We start from the raw sequence: 25,387 nt of genomic DNA on the forward strand, positions 1-25,387 counted from the left end.
GCTGCCTCCTCCAACGCGCATACCGCGACTGGCCGAACGTTGCGTACGTCCTTGTTTCGTGGCCAGCAGCCTCGCCGATTCTTCTCGTAACTCGCACGTGGAGAGGGACTCTAGCAAGTAACTGGACGCACGCTTGACGTTATGCAGAAATTTCCGTTACGGTCACCGGTGCCTGTCGGTGCACTTTCTTGCGAGACTCATACGCACACGCCTGATTTGCTCCACGCAGGTTCCAAGCCGAGCACCGCCCTTCCCGGTGCAGTCGTCGAGCTCTGGCGCTGCGTCGCTCGCTGAGCAGCTGATACACAAAGTTCGCATAAACAAGCGGCACGTTTCCGTGGGCTTTATATGTCTGTTGGTGCACGCTTGTGCAGTTCGCAACTCTTTGCACGTACCTTGTTCTGCTGCGCTAGACTGCATGAATACGCATAATATTCTTGCGGGACAAAAGCAAGGAAACACGATATACTTACACTATTTACAATGCTGGATAACACCAACGGGAGAGCATAGAGATCGGTGGCCGAAAATGTTCGTCTAATGTCTTACTTTGAGGCGGCGCTCTCACCTTGAATCCATAGTTTTAAAGAGGTAATCGGCTCTGGGTCGACTTTGCTGACTCACTACATATCAGGAGTGCACCAAAAAACATCGTTGATCTTGTACAATGTGTACATTCATCCCGTCCTGAAATCCAGTTGTGTACTCTTCCCTGGTGCTGCTGCTTATATATATACTGGGTGTTACATCGATAAATCAGACCTAAAAAATCCCCCGAGCGAACCGCTCCTTCGTTAGCGCTCAAACTTTACACGAAGGTCACATTATGTGGTCTACTTTGTTTAACACCAAGAACAAGAACGTCGCCTACCTGCTTATTAAAAAAAAAAACGAATAAAGGGATTTTCAGTTATGGGAAAGCTGCGGCTATCTCGGCTATCTTGACCGCCGTTATAGTGTGGTGCCATCTCGGGCATCTGCAATAAAACACGCGATGCCGGTTCGCGGCAGGTTCGCGGGGAATCACGTGTTTTGTTCTGTATAGGAAATGTGGCGCCGCACAGCAACGGCGGGCAAGATAGCCCAAATGGCCCCCAGGTTTCCCATAAATGAAAATCATTTTTATTCGTTCTGCAGGTAAATATCGTCGTTGTTCGCGTGTCAAACAAAATAGACCACAAAATGTCACCTTCGTGTAAAGCTTAAGCTCACATGGAGGAGCGGTCCACTCTGGTGAATTTTTTAAAGGCGCACATTTATCGATGTAACACCCTGTATATTACGCCCCCAATGAATGCTTGAGAAATGTGGTTTTCGCTTACTCTTTAAGTCGGGTAGATTTGTTGCTGACACTGTGTTGTACGCCGAAGCGCACCTGCCACCACTTGCGACGAGATTTCAGCAGCCTTCAGTACAAACGTACCTCAGGATGATAGAGTTCCCACTTGGAGACCGCAGGACATATTATTACAACCCAACGAGTTCTTGACGCCGCAATGGCATCAGTTTCAGAGCCCTCAGACGCTGTTTGTCAATTATATTCTTTCCTTAATTGCCGTTGACTTATTCTGCACTCAACCATTATCTGTTAGTGCCAGTTTATGCCGAGGACATATTTCAAAGTATGCCAGGCATCTGCCTGGAGGCATGCTACAGAGTACTTTAGAAGAACCCGTTGCTCATTTCCCTGACCATGTTGTTATTGCCACAGACAGCTTACAATATGAAGCTAAATCAGCTGTTGTAATTTGCTTTCGTGTCCTAGGTTGCAAATTTTTATTTAGATTGTCCGATTACGCTCCCATCGTTGACACTGGACTTCTGGAATGGCTCAGGCCATAAAAAATTCTACGCTCCGTATCAAATGTAACTTTGTAACTGACTCCCTCTCCTTTTGCTCTGGTCACTTGAATTGCTAAGTAATCCATAATTATTGCGTAATTTGGGTCATTTTCATTTTACTACCTTTCTTTCGGAAAAATAATTTTTTTTTTTCAAAGTCTAATAGGAGTACAGCTAATGATTTAGCCCAGGCCAATTCCCCTTGTGGGTGCGAGCCAAAAATATTGAGGGCATCGTCATCACTATAATCATCTTTTTCTGCTGACGGGAACAGTGGAACGACAACTGCGGCGGCGACAGCGGGGGTGACAGGTGCCAGTGGGACGCCTCCCGACCCACACGTCATCGTACAAAGACAACGAGAGCGGGGACGACGGGGACTAGTCGGAGGCCGATCGCCCCAAACGTCACTGTTCAGCGATGGCAGCAGGGATGACAAGAACCAGTGGGACGCACCCCGCCTCACACGTCATCCTATAGAAGCGACAGCGGGGACGACATGTTCTAGTCCGACGCCGCTCTCCTCAAACGTCTGCGGGGGCACTTGTCAGCAACGAGCAAGGCAGCAGCGTACCACCACAGACGGCCTTTCTGTCTACCGGTATCATGGAACGCACCGATTATGGCGCTACATTCGGGTGCCCCGTGTGCCGGTGTCCGAGCCAGAATGTGGTTTTCGGCTTGTGTCAGCACTACATCTGCTCGACGTGCCTCTATGATCCCGTGGATCACCCGCTGAAACCAACGCTTCGCAGTTGCCCCATCGGCAAGGCCAAGAACGTCTTCCCGGAATATCGGCCTGACATCTCCGACGTAACCAAGCAGCTCATGTCTATCGTTGGGGTTGTCAAGTGCGAACGCAAGCACTGCGGCGAGGAGATGTGGAGCTGGGACGTGCCTCAGCATGGAAGGGCGTGCCAAGGCGTGTCCAGGCGGGCCCACAAGCAGGCTGGTGCGACCGCTTCCCCTCCTCGCACGAGCGGCCGCCAGAAGGAGACGCACCGGAGCAAATGGCGCAAGCCGAACAAGACCAGTGGCCGCCTGCCGGCCCAGTGGGACGCTGACCGCCTCACACGTCATCCTCCATCGATGACGGCAGCGGGGACAACATGGACTAGTCTGACGCCGAGCGCCCAAACTTCCCTATTCAGTGACTGTGACTTCGGGGGTGACAGGTGCCAGTGGGACGCCACCCGCCCCACACGTCATCCTACAGAGACAACGATAGTGGGGACAACATGGGCTAGTCGGACGCCTCGCGCTGAAACTTCCCTATTCAGCGTCCGTGACTTCGGGGATGACAGGTGCCAGTGGGACGCCACCCGCCCCGCACGTCATTCCACGGAGACAACGAGAGCGGGGACAACATGGACTCCGCTCGCCCCAAAAGTCATTATTCAGCGACGATGACAACGGGGGTAACAGGGACCACCAGTGGGATGCCAACCGTCCCATACGCCATCCTATAAAGATGACGACAGCGGGTACGACATGTACCAGTCGGACGCCGCTCGCCCCACGCGTCACTATTCAGCGACGATGACTGCGGGGATGACCAGTACCTGTGGGACGCCGCCCACCCACTCGTCAGCCTACACCAAAGACTACAAACGACAGCAATGATAGCATCCTACAGCAAATAAATACTCAGTTCACAGTGTAATGTTAAGAATGTTTGGAAATTTTGTGCACTGCTTTACTATCAAATACGTGGGCTTCTACGAGATGACCAAGGTCGCGGGGCAATTTTGTAACTTGCGTTCTAATGTTCGTATCGCAATACGAATTACATGACGTTCGCTCGCCGAGGCACCACCATAACAATGCTGAGTTTTATCTCATTGTATTATTAATGAGTAATAATACTTCCTGTTCTGCGCTAGGTCAATGGGAGAGGCCTTGCTCCTGCCGTGGACCGAAATAGGCTGATGTTTTTGTTGATGACGATGATGAGTAATAGTAGTAGTTTTAAGGCGAATTATAATGGCACCACGTCTTCTGCAGTGGTTCGGAAAAAAACGGCTATGAAAGGGGTTACAATGCGAATTTCTTGAAATGCGTCAGGTTTGCTGCTAAGATAAAATAACTTATTTGCATAACGTTCATTACTGCAAATATCTTAGAAGTTGAAATCTGAAATTACCTCTTACACCAGTGGACGCAGTCCCAACAACCCCGATTTTCTTGGCACTTGTTCACTTGTCTGTAAAGCGGTTGACGCACAGCTCGCGTGCCAGGTGCCTTGTCTTCATGTTCAATGGCGCCTTGTGTTCGCTTGCGGGAATTTTTCTTCTTCCTTCCTGGAGTCTTTGCCTTGTGTCTTGTCGTCTTTGTCTTCTTCTGTGTTTGTCTTGTTTTTGTCTGCTGTTTTCCTGAAGTTTTTGTGGGCTCCGTTACTCATCACACCAGGCTCTAAGAAATAAGTCGCAGATGACCTGGGCGTGATGACAACCCGTATACGCTTTGTACCGTTCTCTCCTAATTTTGCAAAGGACTCAGCCAACCACATTAACAGAGTACCCTCAAAGTGTGTTCTCCATACACCAACTTTCTCCTCAGGTGTTGGCTTCACCAAGTGGCACCTAACGTCACTGCCGCCTCCACACCCGAAAGTTTGTTCCCGACCTTTCAATCTACACGAATGGTTAAAGGTCTAAGCAATTGTGCACAAAAAGTAGCATTGGTCTTAGTTATGTACAGTACCGTATATGTCTTTCGGAAGTATGCATCTCTAGCTGTGTGCAGTGAGGCAGGCCAATTCAGGTAAATTTTAGGTAACGCGAGGCTAAGCCTTCCAACTTCTTATGCACCGTCACGCAGTGACGATTCGGACTCTACATTCATTCGGGTCATGCAGAGACAAAAAGCGCGCTGCCGGACTGTGCGGCGTCATGAGTGAAAGAAATACGATGAATTCCAGGTCACAGCGTATACCACTCCTTGTTTCGCCTCTGCTTCTGGTGTGCGCAACCTTAGTCTTGGCAAATCACGTTTACGGTTCTAAGGAAGGAAAGAGGCGGCATTAGCACCAACGTCACTCCACGCAGGCCGCTACGAAATAAGATACAAGAAGTTAAAAAAGGCGGAATCACAGAGAGCGTCATTGTTGCGATGTGCACGCATCGAGGCGCGCAGGCCGCCAACATGCGGCACTCGGTGGTCACGACTTAGCGCGCGGCGGGCGTCCAGCGACGAGCCTGGCGCAAATGATGCCGCGGCGCGCACGCACTATCCGGCTGGTCAGTGCGGGCGGTGTCCATAAGGCGCCTGGCTAGGCACTTCGGCTTCCGGGAGTGTTTGGCAGACGCGCCAGGTCATGTCGCCGTTTACCTCTTCATATGAGCGACGAGCTATTCGGGCTGGCATTCTTTGTGCCTTGCGTAACCTTGATTCGTGGAGTCCTCGTATCCTGGTCGTTTCACAGACTCTTGCCTGCTTGCCACTCCCCCCTCCCCCCCCCTCCCTCCCTCCCTCCCTCCCTCCTCCCCCCTCCTCTCTCTCTCTCTCTCTCTCTCTCTCTCTCTCTCTCTCTCTCTCTCTCTCTCTCTCTCTCTCTCTCTCTCTCTCTCTCTCTCTCTCTCTCTCTCTCTCTCTCTCTCTCTCTCTCTCTCTCTCTCTCTCTCCAGAATTCATTTGCACTCGCACTGCAATCAGGTATCTCTCTGCATGTGAAATACGAATAGGGCGTGCCCCCGCGAGCTAGGATTAGAATAGGCTTGCCCGCGGCTGCCGCAGCATGCCTTTTAGAATTATTCGCGAAGTTTGTATCTCTAGTCCCAGCTTCAACATGGGAAATATCTGTGGTTTAACCACTCTAGTAACCTGCGTCTGGCGGCGTGCATGACTTTTGATACGTTATACCTCCGGGGCAACTATTTTACAAGTCACTCTGTTTTTTTTTTTGTTTATTCGATTGAAAGTAATCCGAAGAATGTTGCGTATTATAGCTTTAAATGTGCATCTACACCGGCATGCATGCACCGGGCAAGTACGCATGCACAGACCGCTTTGCAAACATGAGAAATTGCACGTTACCTCTTTCAACTAATGTGACTGGCGCGACGGGTAGGTACATCATGCAGGGCGGATGGGGGACCGGGCAGCTGGGCGGGTGGCGCCACCACTCGGCGCTCCCCTCGTCAGTGGAATGAGCCGGTGCATTGGACTACACAGTCTCACGTTGTTTTTGTCGTGTTTGCTTCGGTGCTTTGTATGTTTTGGTGGCGTTGTGAGCAGACATGTGAGATGAAACGAAGTCTAGACAGATGTGTTGGGTTCTTAGATGCAGTAATGACTACGTAAACTTGTCGGACGCGTCTAAAGTTGGGTATCGGCTGCAATGGCATGAGCGCTTTTTGCAGAGATCTGCGCTTGGCCCCACCCGTTCTGAGTACGAATAAAACTGCTATTATTAGTATTTTCTTCTTAAATGGACTAACGGCTACGCAAACTTATTGGATGCTTGTAAGGTTGGGGAAGGGCTACATTGACACGAGCGCTTTTTGCAGCGCTCTGCGCCTGGCTCCGCGCGATCTGAGTAGGAATAAAACTATTAGCAATATTAGAATTCATTTCTATCACTTTAAATTATCTTCACTGGTTTCAATGACGACGGTTTCCACGCCAGCCTTAGCGCTGCGATACCTCGATACGTGTGCTTTAAATAGAAAGGCACCTGCATACGAGATGGATTACCGTGTAGCCGTAGAAATGTTGCGGTAGTTTACGCTTTCTGTAACCGTGAGCTTTGTACCTTCGGTTTTGGTGAGCGACACTGTGACAGCATGGGAGCCTCAAAGATGAAGTGGAAATCCCACAGATGTGGTAGTAATTTGATCAAGAGCCAAAGTTATTCACCAACTCAACAGCCCAAGCTACAAATTATCCCTCCTCCCCTTCCCGTTTTACCACCTGCGTAGAATAAAGGCTGGCACCGATAGTTAAAAAATGTGGCAGTGTTAACGTCAGCTGGTGTTTTTTAATGCCTAAGTATTCTTTACGGAGTACCTAAAAAAATCGTGTAATGCCTGGTGAAGACACCCAAAAACGCGCGATTAGTTGCCTCAAATATGAGTGCATGAGCCCGAGTCCTCAACCACAGACGCATTTCCCGACACGCTGGAAAAAGTTTAGATTTGGAGAGGGGGCATGGAAGTTCAAAATTTAAACAGCGAAATCATCTTGACCTCCGTATAATTATTATGATGGTTGAACACAAAGCTTTTTTCGTGCGAAATCGAATGGGAAATGGTCAAAGTCAAAGACGCTGCGATCAAAAGACCAAACTGCGTGCTGGTAAAATTCGACGCTTAACTAGTCAAAGTTTAAATCCAGAAGGCAACCTTGGAAACCCATACGATAGAGCTTTGCACTAAACCATGTCGTTAGACGGAGGTGTGCATGATTTTTCAAGCGTAGGTGGCCAGCTTGTAAACCGACCGCAGCATTCAGTTGTGAAGCTGAGTACAGGTTTCGGGCACCCCTACTGTCTGGCGTCCTTCAGCCGCGCAGGAATTGGTTCTTCAAAAACCATTTACAAACTAGCCAGCAATCATTGCAATTCTTGTAAAGCAATGCTTCTCCACGACAAGCAATAACGTTCTACTATCATGCGGTATTTATTCTATCAACGATTACCGATGACTGTAGTAAGAGCATTTCTGTGAAATTAAACACGTTTCAGCCGTAGGTAATGAAGTTAAGGAAGCGTGTTCCGTCACAATTTCTGTTTTGAGGTAAATCTTCGAAGACACCCCCAACTTTGTCTTTCGCTTGTGCACGACGTCGACGCCGTTTCGTCATCAACTGCCAAATGCCAGCGCCGAAGCATTCCTAGATCGGTTGCACACACCGGCTTTGTGGGAGCATTTAGCGGCAATATACTCCTCAATTAGCGAAACTGCATGCGGGCATGAAAAAATTGCATAAAGCAACGAACTTTCACCTTCCAGCTTGACTTCCAGGTTGGCGCATTGAGCGTCTTCTGCTATTTGTAAATACTGAGTATGGGCGTAAATAACAAGCATGGCATGCCTCGTAAACGTCACATCCACGCTCAAGATTTACCCGTCCTGAAAAATGCACGTGGGGTTACGTACGCTTTGCAAGCCACACCGCAGAAAAACGACAGAAAGCCATGCACAACTACGCTGCGCTGACGCCACCGGCATTCCACTGACGAGCGGTTCGCCACGGGCGGCGCTGTTCGCTGAAACGACGGTGGTGCCATACAACGGCCGCCCGGTCCCTATACTTCATCCGCTCCTCGTGCAGGGGTGGAGGGCGCAAACATCAGTTCTTTGATGAATTGCAAAGCCCAGCAATGCTCCTTCGGTTGCTCCTTCAATTTTCTCCACGATACAAGTTGCTTCCCACACACTTTCTTGTGTTATTGTCATCTTCTCTGATTGAATCGAACAAGCCTAATCAATTGCCTCGAAAAGCATCAAGTTAGCCACTTTAATGGAAAAAAAGAAGGTTCGAAGGAGCACAAAATATTCCTCCAAATAAAAATGTTAGTCGAAGGATGTCAGTTGACGAAATGAGGGAACAGCAGCGAAACTCAGTGCCTTGAGTGTTCCTGTACTTTTGAGCACCAGTAAAGACGTTCGGGAGCGAAATACCGCAGCTACACAAGGCGCGACGCTTACACATTATATGTGGAGACGGCAGAGTCGCTATACCCTGCAACTGTCAGTGTTGTGACTTCCTCGTCTTCACCACTTCTAGCAGACGACGCCGATCATCATCATTTTCATCATGCTCTTCACGATCTGCCGCATGCTCTCGTGGCTGCGTCGGCTCGCTCCACTTCTTTTTCTAGTTCCATTAAAGCTTCATCGCATCACGACATGTCGCTCCGCTTTCTGAGCATCGCGCAACAGCTGGCGGACCCAGAGGTCCAACAGTCAGCAAAGCGATAGTGCGAGCCCAAATTATAAGATGGGCTGAACTGCGCGGAAAATAGATATAGAGCAAAGTTGCCAAAGTCAAGGAGCAATCTGTGGCCCTGCAAAACACTTTATCACCATGGGAAGCGATGTTTAGATCCTTCCTTGGAAAAAAATTGGCCGCGTATCTGCTCCTTTCGTTGCAAATATCGTCAAAAGGCGATAGTCTTTGTAGACATTTGCCAAGGAAATGCCCCCCTTTGCTTTCCCGCTCACCTCTCATGCTGATCCTGTACCGTCGCGCTCATCCCAAGGTAAACACACTAAAGGTTTGCACAAGGCGATTTGAATTTACCGCGTTCCACTGCTACAGGCCGGGTTCCTCGATGCCAGCGCTGCAGTACGGCGGAGACGCGCGTGAATGGAGGCGGCCGACTACAAGTTTTATGGAACCGCGTGGCCGTGCTCCACGTCCGTTCCAAGCAGAACGTGGAACCTAGCAAGTGGAACCTTTCGTGGAACCTAGCTAGTGGAACCTTTCGTTGCTGTTGCCGCGTGATTTTTCATATGCCGCCAGGAGGCAGCAGTTTTCTGCAGTAGATGTAGAATATCATTTGCTATCGAAAAAGCAAGCATTCATTAATTTTTTAATAAAGGAACACTGTAAATATCTCTTGTGTACTAATTTCCTGTCTTATATTTGCGTAATGTCTTGTTCTTGTTCAACAAAGTTGGCAAGTATGAACATATAAAACGGGCTTAGACGTTTACATTTGGCTGTGAGTATATAAGACTATTGCGCAATATCAATTTGACTCTGGCCGGGTGGCTGAATCGAGTCAGACAGACAGACAGACAGACCAAAATTGCTGGGTTTAAGTAGCCCAAGGAAGACTATCGTCTTTAATAAATGTTGAGCTAAACTTTCTGGAGTCGTGCCGCTCTGCTACTACTTCTCTATTAATGCGTATAATGTCACAGCCGCTGGGTTTTTTTTTTGTTAGTTTTATTTTTTAGTTAAAAAGAACACCGGATAACGCTCGGTTAACCGATTTGCCTTCCCTCTCTTGTTTTGGTCCACTATTGAAAAGACCGCAATTGCATAATAATACGATTTTTTATGGCGCGTTCAGCGCTTACCTAATGCAAATCGTGCCGATGTGATGTACAGTATATGTTTGCTCGTTGGACATGGAGTGGCCGTAAGTGGCGCTATACTGCACTCTTCAATAGGGATTAAATAATGTATACTACTGTAGAAGGCGCTTTTTACTGACAGAGAGCGAATGCATGCGCGGAGACCTAAAAAATGCGCTCCAGTCCACCCTGTGAAGGTGGTTGGAAAGCGAAGCTGTAAACGACACCCACAACGATTACGCATGCGACGTCACTTGAATTCACACACGTGGCTCTACAAGGAATGAAACCAGAGACAAGTGAAATGCACTTAATACACCCTTTATTACCCCAAAAGATATTCTTTACTGATGTTAAATAAAGGCATGATCCACGAATCGTGGTTGGTTGAGTTGTATTGTGGTAGCACACGAGGGGAAACTTTTTTTATAAAATGAAAGGAAGCTCAAACCCGGTATTAGACGATCTCACTGCGGCGGCGGCCTCCGTCTCTGCCGCCGCCGACGGAGACGACGAGATCAGCGGCAGAGACGGAGGACAAGTGAGATGCCATGCGTTTGTGTGGGGGTTCCCTTAATTTTTACTAACGCAAAGCGCTCACACGGCCGCAAAACGTGCCATGGGTGGAGCGCACAGCGGCGTGAAAGGTCGCGTGATGCTATCACGTGGCATTCAGTGAGAGCGCAAGGGGGTAAACCCGCAGATGTGCTCGTTGCGTGCACCGTCTGTCTGCCCCGTCCAGGCCTGGGCTCGTAGCTCAATCGGTAAGACAACGGGATCTCGCACGGTATCTCTATTCGTTCCAGGTGGTGCCTGATTCCTGGCGGTGCCGGTAGCTTCTTTTATTCGTTCGCGGGAGTTTTCTGTTGATACCAACTGTCGCCACAGAATACCGCGACAGATTGGCGGTATTTTTTAAGTAAGATATACAATATGCAAAATAACACAATGATCTCGGGAAAGTTTATTGTAATGATCAAAACAACGAAAAATAAAACAGGCGTCAATTTAGTTTGGAATGGGTTAAAGGTCGCAAGACTCGCATATGATGAACAATAGGTAATTTTTGCCACTACGAAGATTGGTATGCGATCACAAGTACTTCCGGAGCTAATGTACTATATGTTGCAGAAACGTTGTGTTTACTAACACCTCGAAAGAAAGCTTAGCTCAGTCAAAATGGTCGTTGCAAGAAGGAATAGGCGCAGCCCTTCGGGAGGTGAACGGCGTTGTTTAGGGAGAAATCTCGTTTAGAAGGCATTTCAGCTCAAATTACGAGGGAAAAGAACCGTAAGCGTGGTTTCTTGGGCGAGTTGGTCACTCCTGGCGGACACAACCATGCATGCTTCTATTATTGAAATGCACCAGTCTCAGATTCTCATAATTTCGCACCGCAATAACGTCAAACTCAAGATCCGGAATGTGACTGGAAAGAGCCCATTTGCTTGGGCCGTAGCTCCGCAACTCAGCGGTTACGTTCCGTCAGTTGCGGCGATCGATTGGTCTTTTCGAGGAATAGCGGCAAGCTAGACTCACGTAGGGAGCTGTTTTTAGAGCCTAAACCTGTCAGTTCTCTGTCTCGTGCGCCTATTTCGAATCCTCACAACCTTTTGGGGCTTCATATGCGTCATTTCACGCTTAGTTGCGTCACAGATAACACACTTCGCGTGTTGTGTAGTCTTTTTCACGTGCACAAATTGAAAAAAAAAAGTAAGCTATTGTAAAAAAAAACATGACAAAGCAAACTCGCGTATTTGACATCCACCTCAATGCAGCCAAAGGGCTACAAGTGTACAGTTTTCCTTTGTAGCTGTTTGGCTGCATTGAGGTGCATGTCAAACTTTCCTTCGCAGAAACTTACTTCACCTTGGGGATTTCCCCTAAATCTGGTACCTGCTTGAGGTACCTGCTGCGCGGAGCCAGTCACAGAGCAATTTTTTTTTCTTCCGTCCGCCTAGCACGAAGAAAATTTGGAGCTTAGAGACCTTATTGGTTAATGTTTTTAATCTTGCAGTTCTTGTTGCAAAAAGGAGGAACACACACAAAAAATGGGAAAGGCGGTACAAATCCTCCCAGCGTTCTGCCACGATTTGATACATATTTGTTCCAGGTATACAAGCAAGCCTTATGTGGTTCATTTTTGTCACTACGCGGATCTCAATGGACCTTGCTCGTTCTATTGAACATGACATGTTGTCTTTAGCACGTATTTCTTGTGGTCAACCCTGATAGTTCTTATGCCCTGATTGATTGATTGATTGATTGATTGATTGATTGATTGATTGATTGATTGATTGATTGATTGATTGGCCGCTGTAACAGCATTGTGCAATACGATGCTGTGGGTATTTGCACGCTATACTTTGTGGGTATATAATAGTTGGTTAGGCTTCAGAGTGCGAGCAGTTTTGCTGTCAATGAGCCACTTGGTGCTTGCGCACTAAATGACAACACCAAATCACCACGTGATTCATAGGTTTGCGGTGCCGCGCCTACGCGCAAATTATTCTAATTACAAACTCTTCTACCTTACTGTTAAAGCAGTTGCGTATACAGTTTATTAAAAAAAAGTGAAGAATGCACGTAGCATACCCCCTTCGGACACAGGAGCTGGTTGACTCAGACTGCAAATCTACTAGCCACACTTTGGCCCAAACTGGGACACACGGCATTTGCATTAAACCGGGCTTCCTCGCAACACGCCTTGGCCGCCGTGACCCCTGCAGGTGCGTAGCTGCGTCATCGCCAACGATTTGGACTTGAATCGATTAATAAATATATATCTCCATAACTATCTCGCTATCTCGCTCTGAAGAGGCACTGACAGCTAGGACAGTTGCCGCTGTAATAATAGCAGAATCACTTGTGAAGTAATAGACCCAATGCGACAAAGAAAAGTGGTATAAAATGTTTAATAAATCTACGATTTAAAAAGTGCTTTTAATTTCTTACGAGAGACTGTAATGGCGTGTGCGGCGCTACTAAGCAATCCGCGAGTTTCAGGCAAGCTTGCTGGCCGATTTTGCTATTTTCGCAGTCACAAGATTCCACGCGAAAGCTCGCGGGCAAGGTCACTTTTATTCTCAGCCCCCTGATCAATTTTTGTCGGCGTTCTCCTCCCGCCTGATCCTATCGCTCCGAAAACTCCCACAAGCTCGCAGCACTGTCCCAGGTATACGAGGTGGCGTATCTGGCGTGACGTCCGAACGGAAGCAAAGCGGCAACAGCGTAAAATTAGGGCTGAGCCGCCTCACGAATCTTGAAAAGCTGCCCTGTCCCTCCTACCAAGGCCTCCAGCGGTGTGTGCCCGAGCAGGAGCAGGGGATGTTTGGGGTGGTGGTACCGGAAGAAGCAGCCGATAACAGTTGAGCGACGGTCCGCCCATGGGCCGCGTCCGGCGTCCGATCCGACGTATGCGCCTGCACGGTGTCGTTGGGCGCCACCCGGATGTACTCCCCGGTGTCGTTGGGAACCACCCGGATGTACATCAGGATGGGTGCTGAGGGGTCACCGAGGTGTCCCCGGCCTGCGTCTCGGTGAAAGTGGCAGGAAGACGCCGAGGACCAGGGACACTTGCTGACGATGGCCCTGGTCGACACCTCACCGGAGGCTGTGGCAGCGGAGGCGGGTAGGCCGCCTCTGGTCGGGTCCGCGGAGGGCGGAGGCCGTGCCGAGACGACGGTGGACGGGAGCCCGTCGAGCGAGCATTCCGATGACGCCACCAACAGCGTGGCACGTTTCGGGAGAAGGCGAGGCCGGGAATAAAGCGGGCACGGCGGCCACGAGCCGTGTCTTCTTCTTCCTCTTGCTAGGGTTAAGGTTTGGGCAAGTTGATTCACGTTTGCAAAAAAAAAAAAAAAAAGGGGGCAACAGCGCGATTTTGACTGTATGTCAGACGTCTTGGTGGTGATGATGATGAGCATGCCCCGATGTTTTTGGCTCGTACCCAAATGGGGGACTGGCCAGGACTAAGTAACTGATTCTACCCCCGTCCGCTGCTTAACTGCTTAAACTCAACTTTAATTTAGGAAGGCGGCATCTCAGGACTATGAGAGACGCTTCACACTGGTAGTAAAGGCAGGATGATGAATTCCATTTGAATCTTAAGTAAGCATACTATGGCCTACACAAGATAGCATTGGACCAGCCCCTGAGCAGGAGATATCGTCGAAAGCGCGCCGCAGTTATACATGTGAGATTAGGGCAGACGTCCACTGCAGGGCCACCTAAAGCGAAACGAACGAGAGAACCCGCATCTCATTGAGCATAATGCCCGCATGTTTGGGAACATACATAACGCTCACAGATATTATGTAATTTAAAGAAATAAAGAATTCCGAATGGTTCTCGTATGATTTTTTTTTTCAGATTCATAAAACGAAGTACAAAAGAACAGTCAGCCAGTTAAAAAATTATATTCGATGCGGAGCTAGGCAGTCTTCTTAGGGCCAAAGCCATGACCAGAAGTTCTGCCTCGAGGATGGGCGTGTAATCTCTGAATCTGAAAAAAAAAAGCTCCAATTCAGGTCCTAAGAGCAGGGCGAACTCCCACAGCTGATTTAGTTCCATGTTGCGAACTATCGTCGTAAATAATAATTTGACAGAAATATTTGCAAAGTGTTCGCCTACTATACTCTGCAACACGCGCCCAGGTTATTTTTCGGGAATATGACGTCACGTGAACCGGGACTGTCTTACCCCCTGCGGATAATGGTTCCTCGAGTGAACACTGATTCTGGAATGGATTGAATTCACAAACAGAAGCTAAGTTAGGCGAAACCAAGGCCATAGTGGTGTCAAGAACGCGAGGGGTTGTTGCAAGAATGTGGCCTACGTTCTTTTAATAGGGGATTGTATAGTCATGACGCACATTTGAAATGACAGCTGGTGAAACCTTGTCGGTAGTGGTGGAAATTGCGCAGCGAGATAGAGTACCTTGTCAGAAAAAGCCCTAAAAACGCAAGGAATAACCTAAAAGCACGTTCTTCGACCAGATAATGGGCCACAGTTTATAAACAGCAAATCAAGCGGAGAATGCGCAGCCATATTCAAGGACGTGACGTCCGTACGCCTTGTACAAGATCAGCAATGTCTTTTGGCCCATTCCTGATCTACGTAGAGTCAGCTTGATGAGCTGACCATATATATACAGGGTGTTACAGGGAAGACTAAGTAATTTTTAAAAATATGCTTTCAGGGTAAAATTGTTTTTCTTGCGTGAAGTGGTCAGAGGTTATGACGGACGCAATAAAACGGGTTCTAAGTGTTTTTTACCGAAATAATTAAGTATAATTTGTTAATTACCCTTTTATTATTCTAGTTAGGTGTTTGAACGTAATGAGGAAATTGTAGAGGATCATCAGGCAAACCGATAACCATTATTAGATTTGCGAATTTTTAATTGCGTGCAGACGTACAGCGCTCAGAACTTCAGCTCTCCAGATGAGCGCAACGGGCTCCGTGCGGCCTCTGAACGCCGTAGAACCCCACCAAGCGCTCATGTCACTTGGAGCTATACTCGTCACACGCGTACCATGCTTTATCTTCGGCTTTATCTTCACACGCAAACGGTCGTCATGGTGCAATACTTTCTGCTCGAGCCGAAGATAAAGCGTGGTGGGTGTGTGACGTCCCGGTGGCCCCGACGTCTCCATGGTCCCAACCACAGGCGGCCGACCCGCCTCCACGGCCACGGCCTCCGGTGAGGTGTCGACCAAGACCATCGTCGGCGTGTCCGTGGTCCTGGACGTCTTCCTCGTGGTCAGTGTCGCCGGCGCCGCCGTCACTTTCGTCGAGGCGCAGGCGAAGGACGCCTCGAGGGGCCAGAAGAACTCGGCGCCCACCCTGGGGGAGTACATCCAGTTCGACCCCGGCGACACCCTGCAGGCGCTGGCGCCGGGTCGGACGTTGGACGCCGCCTATGAGTCAACCGTCGCTCGCGGGGCATAGACTGCTTCGAAGTCACAACTTTACCTCCTCCTTCGGTAGCCCGCTGAAGGCCCTGGCAGAACGCAGTATGGACAGGACAGCTAAGCAACATGCGTAAGCTTGCGCCTGAGTCCCTATTTCAAACTGTTGCTGCTCTTTTTCTGTTCTGACGTCACGCCAGTTGCGCCATCTTCAACCTGGGGACAATGCTGCGGTTCATCAGAGTTTTGATGTTGATAGGTCCTGGTGCGAAACGAACACCGAGAAGACGGAACATGGCACTAAAAATACAATTCAGAGAGACACTGAAGTCTGCTTACGTGCGGGAATGCGAATTCGTTGCATTTTATTTCAAGCTATGCGATTCTACATGCGAAGTGGTAGGTTTGTAGTGATTGCCATCTTCTGTGACGATAATGTCTTCGTCATCAGAGCGGAATGCGTCTGGCGTGTAATATTCGCGTCGTAACGGTGGCGGTGGTGCCGCGGCTTCTGTTAGCGGCGGCGAGCGCCTGTCTCTTTGCCCGAATTCTCGTGTTTCCTTGCATCTTCTAGCGAGGTGTACTTCCACGGGCGACCACGTTTCACGACGTCCCCTGAAGTGTAAGCTTTAGAGTTGATTGCTGTACAGGCAGCACCAAGAGCCGAAGCGTTCTTGTCGGGAACCGCGGGGTAGCAGTTCCGCGCAAGAGAGAGAGTACCAGCGTGGCAGGCTTTTGGAATCGAACTGCCAGTGCGTGCTCATGCACCCAGCACGCGCAGCTCGTCTCTTTATTGTCGTCGTCTTTAATAGCCAGCACCTTGGCGCCGGATAAGAGCGCTGACAAAAGGGCGCTACAGGGCCCCCCGCCCAGACGGAATGTCGAACCGCACGTGACGGCGAGGCAGATGAGCGTTGGATTTGGGGGCGAGGAGTTGAGTGTTTATGCCTGTGATGTCTGAGCGGAGTTCGTTGGGTGGCGTCTCGAGGTAGGCCGGTTTGAGGCGGTCCAACGAGACGACTTCTTCTCGGCCATTCAACAGTATGGTGGTGGACTTCTGGGTCTTGTTAAGGACACGGTACGGCCCGTCGTAGGAGGGAGTAAGAGGCGCCTTTACAGCGTCTCGCCTGAGGAAAACGTGTGTCGAAGACGCCAAGTTGGGATGCACAAAGATGCGGTGGTCAGAAGGCCGAGGCGGGACTGGTCGCAGGTGCTGCATGCAGTCCTGTAGGCGTTGGAGGTACTCAAGCGGCTGGGGCGAGGAGGCCGAAGGGACGAACAAGTCCCCAGGAAACCGCAGGGGTGCGCCGTAGACAAGTTCAGCAGTTGAACAGCCGAGGTCGCGACGAAGGACGGCACGCAGGCCAAGAAGCACTACGGGAAGGTGATCGACCCAGTGTTGTCGATCCAGACGCGCAGTGAGAGCACTTTTTAGCTGGCGATGGAGCCGCTCAACGATGCCGTTGGCACATGGATGGTACGCCGTGGTATGGCAGTGTTTTGTGCCAAGCAAGCGGCTGAGGGAAGTAAACAGAGTACATTCAACCTGCCTGCCTCGATCCGTGGTAACAATGCCGGGGCTTCCGAAACGGCAAACCCATGCCGAAACGAAGGCTTTTGCGACAGTTTCTGCATGGGTTTGCTGTTGAACCCAAAAATTGTCACTGGACATATGGGACCAGCGCCACGTTACAGTTGCGTTTCTTTTGCAGGATACATCTAATCAAATATCAAAACAGCCTGTTATTACCTTTTAAAAAAATTCAGTGAGCTTCCTGTCTGCGAAGGACGACTAGCGAAGCTGTGCGCAGTTCAAGGAGGGCACGAAACAAAACACGTTTGTTTGTTATTCTTGATTGAGCCTACTTCCCAGTTAACTAGCTGAATGGAAACTTGGAAGCGCGGGAGTTTTATTCTAGCGGACAAATATAGGTTCCTGCACACTTCTTGTGGGTCGGTAATTATGACTTTCGGCTTTGTTTACGTGAGACGTAAGGCCACGGCGAGTTCTTCTGCTTCTTGCGTCGAGGCTCGTGGCAGAGTTGCTCCGACGACTGGGTCCGTCTTCGTCGTCACCACCGCTACGTTGGCTTGTAATATGTGTAGACCACTGTGGGCAGAGATCCATAATTTTTCTTCAGAGCTTTGGTTGGTTCTAGCTTCTCGCCCACCCTAAGGGTGAACGTGATGCATATTATTAGGCAGTGGCAGGATTATGAAGCGCTTCCACTATTTCTCTGGCATTTGCTTTGTCGGGACAGGGTCCTTCACTAGCGTAAATTTTAATTGGGCAAGGGAGGACCTTCAGGCCCGTTTGGGTTTGTGCGAGGCAAGCTTTTTGGTTGGACAGGAAACCTTCAATTAGCTCATCGACTGTGTTGTGTAGCCCAATGCTAAATTGCTTATCTGTTGACACACTCATTGGAAGGCCAAGCAATTGTTTCGTTGCTATCCTAATGACAACTTTAAGTTTGTCGGTTTCTTTATTCTTTAGTGCTGCATATGGCTCTGAGTAAATTATTCTTGCGAGGATAAAAGCGAGACGAAATGTGTCTTTCTCATTAATGCATCTGTGTCGGGTGGTGACTCTTCTGATCATGTGTAGCATCTGTTCTGGTGTTTTTGTAAGCCGCTGCATCGTTTGGTCGTTCTTCGCGTCCGATTGTATCAGTAGGCCTAGAATCCACTATTAAATCTAACCTTGGGCATCCTAACTTATCGATCAGAAGAAAAGTATCTCGCATCTGCCTTTTCCACAAAATCTACTTCACCAGTCCTGATACTGAACATGACTTCTCTCACCCCCTGCTTACATTTCCGCACGCATTGACCACAGATTTAAAGTTAGCGCGCCCAACTCTCGAAGAAACGGGAACTTCAATTCGTTTCTACCCAAGACAGCCACCGACTGGAAGCCCCTTCCCGCCTCCGTCATCATCGTTCAAGACGGCCTATTAAACTACGCTTGAACTTTACCCACTCCTCCCTGCATCGCCCTTTGAGGCACCGGGAGTATTGTAATAAACAAATAACATTCGAAGTGCTGTGCAGGGTATGGGGACCCGTTTCTGTGGGATGACCTAAATTTTCTTCTCGTTTGCTGTGGCACCGCAGAACTACACGAGGGTCTGATTTTTGTGGTGAGCAGGTCAACCCATATTCCTTCGCACACTGGTTGTCGACGAGGCTCTGTCCGCGGGAGCAAAAATCTGCAGAGACTAACCATAGACAGCTGCACTGTAAAAAGATGCCAAAGCGCTTCGTCGTTGCCACGCAAACATTGCTTGTGCACTGATACTTATCAACTGCTCCCCAAATTTTGTACTATCCAGATGAATTCAACTACGAACAACGGAGCGCGCGGCTTTCAGTATAGGCTGCGCATCGTGTGACCGGCTGCGTATGCGCAATGGGAAAATATTACGAGTTCCTCTCCAACGGGAAGGCCATGGTCCGGCATGCGAGCATTTTGATTTGGGCCACCGCCGCACTGGGCACTGCATTAGCATCGGCCCGCCGTCGACGATTACACTGGCGTCGTTGTGATCCGGATCCGTTATCATCGCATTTTTCTTTAGAGTAAGCTTCACTGTGCGGCATACTGTGTGGGAAAGCTAGCTTACAAAGTCCTAGCTTACACTTATAAATACAAATGCATTGCTGGGAAGACATTTTTCCAGAGGCAATATAAGCTATTTTGTATAAAAATATGAAGGTCCTACGACCTTATCGGTGTAAGGTTGGTCTTTGTAAGCTGAGCAAGCTTACGCCGATCAACTTTTAAGTCGGCTTCACTTCTAAACACAAACGCATTGCTGGGTGGGCGATTGAACAATCAGCCCCCCGATTAATCGATTAATGCTTTAGTCGCAATTAGTTTTTTAACCGATTAATCGGCTGAAGTCATGTGGGCAAAATAAAGCAAGAGTGTCACGTTAAAATTTGCGCAAGCATGTCGAGGATCATACTCGTGCTCAACTAACCCGCCTAACGTCCCGGCAGGAAAGTTAACAATGTATGATTCGAGATTAGAGTGATGAAAACTGTAAGGTGACTGCCAAGAAAGACGGGAAAATGACTATACCTAATATAAATATACACGGCACAATGCACTGCGAGCGGGCACTCATATCACTTTAGCGTTGCACAGACTAACACTGAAGTAAGTAAAACCCGATTAATCGGTCTCCTGTGCAACTGTGGCGAATGCATACTATCCTTATTCAATACACAGAGCGAATGACGAATGCAGTGATAAGCGTCCCGGGCACATCAGCGCCATGACGATAACCTGCTTACCTCACCTGCAATGTCTGTCCTAGAAGCATACTGACATTATTGCAGAGGGCTTCCGATTATTTCGACCACCTGGGGATCTTTAACGTGCGCCGAAATCTCGACACACGGGCGTTTTCGCTTTTCGCCTCCATCAGAAAAGCAGCCACCCATGGCCGGGATCGAACCCGCGTCCTCAGGATCAGCAGCACAACGCCTTAGTCACTCAGCCACCGCGGCGGCCCGGTCCAAATCTTTTCCTCTTCTGAGGCCTATTAATATGTGTGCCGACTGGGGCCCACCTTAATAAAGAAGAAATATTTGCAGCGAAGAATTAATTTTGACGATCAGGGTAGGGAGAATTAAACATTTTAAAGCAAGGGAGACTGCCTGTAAATGAGCAATTTTCTAAATTTTCTAAATGAATAGGGTTAAAAGAAAAGGTGCCTATGAATCCCTGCGTGCTCCATAAATTCCTCTTAGTATTATTAATGATTTCCCACGTTCTTAATTCCTGCCCTCCTTTTTCGATGCAGGAGCTGAATCTCATATTACCCCGTCCATTGAACGCGATGAATCTTGAGCACTTTGTCCTATTTCTTATTGCTCCAGTGAATTCCGTTATTCATGTTCATGTTCCAAGCGTCCTGCTTCAGATGTTTTGACCCGCCCTACCCTGAATGCGAAGTACGACGCCGTGAAGATCCGCAGTCAAAAAGTCCATGCTTCATCTGAATCGCGGTTCGGAGTAGCCCTTTTCAAAGTTTTCCGAAGCCATTAAAGCGATATGGCAAGAAATAAGTGAGGCGGTGAGTTGGGTCAGGCAGTGAGCGAGAAATCGACGATATGCGGCCGTCGAATCCGCGAGGACGCAGACTGTGTTCTCGGAGGAAGATGAGAAGGGCACGGGGGAAATGGCTCGTCAAAATAGCAGCTAATATAGCGACCGCGGTGAGCCCGGCGCTCGATGCTGTAGTCGGGGTGCATGTGTCTGGGATAGTGAAGATGAGGAGAGAGAACGTGGCTGCAGGGGAGCCCTTTGCCTGAGGTAGCTTAGGACATGAAACAAATGGCTCACCTCGAATATAAAACTCACCATTTCAAGTTTTTATCTTAGAGGACACGTGGCCGACTGGTGATATAAGAACCTGTTTAAGAGGAAGGTGGGCCGGGGTTCGATCCATGCTTTCCGGGCTGGCAAAAGGTTTCTTTGTTTTCGACATTCGCTCGGCAGCGCATGTGCCGTGATACCGTCCACACACACGCCGATGGACACACGGCCACTAACACACGGCGAGAGAAACACACCGAGGAAATGTTGGCCACATATCTGCCGCTCACTGCGCTGCCAATGTCGTCGAAATACGATAGTCTTCTGACCATCCTTCCACGTAACTGCCTCTCCTCTCTCATGGTGGTCAGCCCGGGCGACGACTCGTGACAGAAAGAGAGGGGACGACACCAGCGCTGTCTGACCACTGGTTTTTTTTTATTGGGAAGACGCATGTTATATAAGAAAAAAGGGGCGCCCACAATCCGCCATGCACACAAGACTTTTTTGCGCAGAGCAAAGACAATCCGTGGAAAAGGCAACCAAAAATACAAAAACCAAAAAACCTAAAAGGAAAAAAAATCGGCCACCTTCGCAATTGAGATGCAAAGACTCAGGAAACAGCAGGGCTGGTGGTCTTCAGTAGCTTAAAGTGCCGAAGTCCGAAGCCGAAGTTGGACTCAGTCGAAGTCCATGCGCCCGCGCTACGAACCCAAACAAAATGCTGAGCACCCCGAATGCGTCCATGTAAGGTATTTGAAACCATTGATCATGTATTCATTGACTTCTGGGACCATATGTTTCAATGAGGTATCTTACAACGAATACTGAAAAAGGAATTACGTCCCGGCCGCCCCACGTAATCCGCTTTCTGCCAGTGCAGAATGATGGGGGCGTCCCATACTATGATTATGGTTCTAGGCCTCCATAGTACATGGTAAACAAGAATGGCTGTGAATCATGTCGATGTGACTGCGCGACCTGTGCAGGAGAATTTCATCGAAAATGTTGTGTATCTGCGGAATGTGTATTGCACTCACGCGGAACCGCGTATGTGGTTGCTAGTTGTTGATGAGTTAGTTTCTCTAAGAATAATTAATGTCATGCGTCGGTGGAAAGAGTGTTTTTGTTATTAAGTGCCTCTTTTGTGTCTAAGCAGGCAATAAAGAAAAATAATATGATAGTGCCATCGGATAGATGCCGGTTTCGGAACACGAGCGACCCTGCAAGTTCGATTCCGGCCACTGGAAGCGTTTTTTTGTTTTTGTTAGTTTTAAACAGCGGAGTTGTTGTACAAGCCATAAGTTCGGTGTTGCACGAAAAAATGCCAAGAACACTCGGAGCGCTCGTGAGCGTGTGCCTCGCGGCGACCGCCGAGCGTTTCCGGCTCGCTCAGTGGCTTTAGCAAATAAAACAACAACAACAAACAAAAAACTCTAGCGCTGTCGTCAAGCGCAACCGCGTATGTATACGTGAGGAACCCGACGATATCGACGCATATGACGATTACTACTACTATAGCACGGTGCAAAGCAACGAGGGAACATGCAAATTTGAATCAAATTTGAACAAATGCGTGGTGTGTTCAAATTTGAAGAAATGCGTGGTGGTGTGTCCTTCAGTGCCCACGTACAAAGAAATCCTGCAGCTTCGCTATGGTTCAAGCCTTGCGCGACTTAGTTCGAGCTTCACCAGTGGAGCTGGTGACGCTTGAACTAAGCTGAGGATGACTTGAACAATTAATGCTGAGGATGACTTTGCATCCACCACTCGCCTTGAAGAAGACGACGACCTCATTGATGCATATGAAGACGATTACTAGCGCCGCAACTATGCAAATAAACAATGCTGAAACTTATCGAAGTGCCCGGCAGTGCTCACCTACAACAGCTTCGCAATTCAAGTCCTCTGCGTGGGTGCAAGCTTCCCTGAATTTTTTTTTCTTGAGGCCCGCACTCCCCACACCTGCTCGTTGGCTCCTTGCCTGCTAGCCCCTCTTCCCCGGACTGCTTGGCCTAGCATCTCCCTCTTGTTCACACGCCAGGCACGGATGGCTCTCAAGCTTAAACAGCTCCGCTGTTGAAGGAGCCATGAAGACAAAATACAAGCTGGGTTTATTAGAAAGACTGCTTAGTCCCGATAACAATGATACCAATATCATCGAAATCTTCGAACAAATAACGGAGATATTAAAGAAAACGTGTGAAGCAGTCGCGACCCCCTAGCCAATTTCCCGCAACTTTTCTATGACGTTACGGAACCTTGTTTGTGCGATTGGCGGCCGCCTAACCGACCTGTCGCGACGACACATGACTGGACGTCTGTAATGGGGCCTCTAGTTCCATTTGACCGCATCACTGGAATGCTAACGTACAGTTAACGCACTGAAAATTATGTTTTATTGTTGGCCCGTATGACGTCAATCTTGCTCATAACACGTCACTGTGGCGCAAAATTTGAAAGTTTTTAAATAATTCTTGCTTTTTTTTCGTTAAAAAACATCTTCTGGGGCTGTAATGGAGCTGAGTGAGATACTGAATCCTAGTTCTTTCAAATGAAACGAAGTTGTATTTTCTCTTCATTGCTCCTTTAAAAAGGTGTACTGATAAACTGATACAGAAGAATTATCGAGAAAAGCAACCTCGGCCTACGTAAGGTCAATGGAAGGGTGGCTCACGCGCGTGTCTTCGCTTTTATAAATCTCCTATGCACCGACGATTTCTCGCACGCGCTGGCTTTTGCACCTCATCACGACTACTGCCTGATTGAACTTGGGAGCGCAGCCGCACTCCCGGCAGTGGTGGGATAGGTACGAGTACGGTACGCCCTTGAGAGACCCCGCATGTTTCCTAAACGGACGTTTAAGCGCCTTACCATTCGGCCTTACGTTTAAGCGCCTTACCACTTGCCACCGCATGGACGGAGAGGAATGGAGCATACAACTCTACAGACGCAGTCGGTGAACGTGTATCGTGCTTTATGCAGCGTTTATCACCGCCAGTAGCTGCGCCTCCTTCTTGCGCCTTTCTGTCTATACTCGCACGCACACTTCCCAATTTCTTTGCCAGCTCGAAAGACGACATTCACGCCGTAACGGCCAACACTCTTTTCCAAGCGGTGTGAGACAGAGTGCAGATAGGAGAATTTTCTGCGCCTTTATAAGAGCGTTCCTCTTCAACAAGGCCAGCTTTTAAAGCGAAGCTTTAGTGTCTTCACTGATGCCGTTGTACGCCAACACGCCCTGCGTGAAAGCCAACTTTCTTTGACGATGATGAATGATCGTGCGCATGGGTGAAGTGAAAGAAAAAAAACGCTTTCCCTGGCCGCATTTTTTTTTAATTGCCAAAGTTTGCTCTGCAGCATAAAACGGAGGGGGCGAGCGTGTCTAAATTTACGTAAACAGGAAGTTTTCACTCAGAAAGTCTAAAAGGATCCGGTGATACAGCCCAAAGAGCCAGCGTCTGTAGACCGGCGGCCGGCCTGGGTTAAGTCCCACGCTATTTAGTACTTGCTGTCGGGAACGTTGGAGGCCACGGCAAGTCCACAGAAGATGGTGAGTATCTGCGGTCGATGCCGACGTGGTGCGAAATGGACATTCCGGCCAAATGGAGCCCGTCGATCCTGGGGCCAGGTGTGGGTGACAGCTGGTGTAAGAGCAGCCCCGACGCCAGTCCTTCGTAGCGCCACCTCCTCACGGCGAGTGAGCCCACCAGGGAGGTTTGATCCACACGGTGGAATAAGTGCGCGTGTGCAGCGCCGAAGGTCTTCTTTGTCAGTGACCTACTTTGACATTGCGTCGACTTGAAATAAGGGCAGTGGATGATGCATCGTGGGAGGAATACGAATCGCCGCATCCGCCTGTTGCTGTCCAGAGGTCGACGTCCTCTGGGCCCAAGTAATCTTCACTCTGAAGCTAAGGGTCGCAGCATTCGCGTGGATGGTTTGAGACATGGGCACTTGATGAAGTACCTTCCGGAGGTCTCGGACTGCTTGCATTGAATCAGTAAAGATATTGACAGGTTGTGATTGGTCTGGTCTCAGCAGCTCTATAGTCGTCAAGGCATCGAAAATCGCTTTGAGCTCAGCAATCGTTGACAGGGGCCTCTGAGGGGCGTAGTAATGGCAGGTTTGACAAAATTGCAAGGCTGGGTTTACGACGGCTGTGGTAATAATGCTTCCTGAAATACTGGCATCGACGTAAAACGTATCTTGGCCAGCACTGGTTGAGAGTTGCGGCGCAACACGGCTTGACCGACCCATAGGCTTGCAGTCAGTAATTAATA

Source organism: Haemaphysalis longicornis, unplaced genomic scaffold (genome assembly GCF_048455015.1).
Source record: "Haemaphysalis longicornis isolate Haplotype H1 unplaced genomic scaffold, Haemaphysalis longicornis Haplotype H1 scaffold_1, whole genome shotgun sequence".
NCBI lineage: Eukaryota > Metazoa > Arthropoda > Arachnida > Ixodida > Ixodidae > Haemaphysalis > Haemaphysalis longicornis.